This window comes from Austrofundulus limnaeus, unplaced genomic scaffold, assembly GCF_001266775.1.
Source record: "Austrofundulus limnaeus strain Quisiro unplaced genomic scaffold, Austrofundulus_limnaeus-1.0 Scaffold545, whole genome shotgun sequence".
Taxonomy (NCBI): Eukaryota; Metazoa; Chordata; class Actinopteri; order Cyprinodontiformes; family Rivulidae; genus Austrofundulus; species Austrofundulus limnaeus.
The window spans coordinates 40,377-42,568 of NW_013952947.1; the positions used below are offsets into that span (position 1 = coordinate 40,377).

At 39.2% G+C, this 2,192-nt stretch overlaps 1 protein-coding gene across 1 annotated transcript in view; it reads left to right on the forward strand.

Moving 5' to 3' along the window:
• The window catches only part of LOC106530676 (glutamate receptor ionotropic, delta-1), a gene marked incomplete at its 3' end in the record, with an annotated part of 326,888 nt that overhangs the window by 15,658 nt on the left and 309,038 nt on the right, over positions 1 to 2,192 (forward strand).

The following is a 2,192-nucleotide window of genomic DNA, read 5'->3' on the forward strand; positions in this document are numbered from 1 at the left end:
CAGAAGACCTATACAATTTTTTTCTTTTTGATTTTTTACTGGATTACTGAGATGCATCAGGACATTTATAATCCATTGTTTAACTATTATGTCTTGATTAAAATAGCTTAGATACATGCCCGAAACACCATCACAACACATAAGAAACCATTTATAAAACATTTAGGTGAGCATTGCTATTCAGAGTGTCTGCGATTCAGCTGTAGACCAGTAGTGGGCGTACCAGGCACTGAAGAACTTGTACTTATAGCCGGGACTTCCGGTTTTCATTCAGCGTGGGTTTCCTGTTTGCACTGACAGCATTAAACCTTCGTTCATTTCCAGTCACTGGTGTTGTATGGTCCTCRTTCYCTTCACATTTMAATYTATTCAACATTTATGTGGTTTAGTCTCGACTTCAGTTAATAAACACTAAATTTTCTTACAATATCACTAAATTCTTKCCAGTGCAGCCACAGTTTTTAGGATTTAATAATGATTTCCCTTTTAGCTTCAGTATAAAACTTGTTCAGGTGTTTTGCAGCATCACYGCACCTGACCACAGGTGTTGAGAATATCCCGGGGGTGGAATGTGGTTTTCTGTGAGCCTTTTTGTGTTTGGTTCACTTTAATCAATACAACCCGTCTGACATTTAAACACAAACAGGTTTTACTCTCAGATCCCGYTGATCCAGGACATGATAAAAGATAAAGAGAATTCTGATCATGGTATCCAGATTTTTCTTGTTCTGCTTCGACATAAATCCTTTAAAGTCCCGCTGTGATTATCTGCAGTGCGGCAGTCATTCATCCAGGATCGGCTTGTTTATCAGAGGAACTTTTGGTGTAATTTCTGAAGGGCTTTATGTGGCGTTTTTGTCGTGGACGTCCACTTTAAAAGCAGAAGTCAATATTTCACARACATAAAAACGCTGCTTATTGGAAACATAACTCGTTTGAAAGCCGGGCCCTTAAAACTGATCATAAATCCTCTTGTAAGTTGTAATGGGCTCCACTTTGATTCCAGCGATCATTTTGTAAGAGAAAGTGACATGTTTACAACGGCTAAAATCTCATTTATATGATGAAAGTGAACCCAGCCGCTTCAGCAATAAGTCCTTGTGTAAAACCTCTGATAAACACGGTGTTGGAGATGCTCACAAACACTTAAATCAGTGTTTTTGTCCTCAAATAGAACAAGATGTTTGTCAGAATGAACAATGGTTCAGAGTTCATTGAATTTAAGTTTCATCCTTTCGCTTCGTTTGGTTTTAATCTAAAGAGTTTGTGTTGCAGAAAGTGAAAAAAAAACTAAATTAAATCTGCTAAATGTAGAATAAAGGCTGGTTTGAGTCTTCAAACTCCTTGTATTCTATATTTAATTGGTTTTGTTCATGTCACAACAACTTCTGCCTTGCAAAAGATTAAAATGATTGTGATAAATGATGATTTAGTTTGGAGACCATTTTAACTACGTAGTATAATGACAGTAGTGTAAGGATGCAGGATTGATAAACTTTAATTTCTAAAGAACATTTAACTCTGGAACTGGAAGACATTTTAAATGTCCGAAATAAATATAGAGAGCAACCAAAAAACAAAAAATAAATTAACAAGAAGAGCCTCAGCTTAGCCTGTTAGCCTTTGCGCTGATGCTATATTGCCTTAAATGTATTGGCTCGGTGCTAGCGCGACAAACAAGCTAAACTGAGGTCCTCCATCCATATTTTCAGTTGCAGGCTGAGTCATTTTTGTGTTCCCCTCTCTGTCATGTGGATGGAGGACCTCAGTGACGAGAGGAGAATGTGTAGCGCTGAGCTAATACATATATATGGTGAAAGCGTCGGGGGCTAAAGCTAACACGCTAAGCTGAGGTTCTTCTTCCATGAAGCAGCTCTGTTGTCCTCTATCCATATTTTCAGTTGCAGGCTGAGCCATTTTTGTGTTCCCCTCTCTGTCATGTGGATGGAGGACCTCAGTGACAAGAGGAGAATGTGTAGCGCTGAGGTTCTTCTTCCGTGAAGCAGCTCTGTTGTCCTCTATCCATATTTTCAGTTGCAGGCTGAGTCATTTTTGTGTTCCCCTCTCTGTCATGTGGATGGAGGACCTCAGTGACGAGAGGAGAATGTGTAGCGCTGAGGTTCTTCTTCCGTGAAGCAGCTCTGTTGTCCTCTATCCATATTTTCAGTTCCAGGCTGAGTCATTTCTACCTT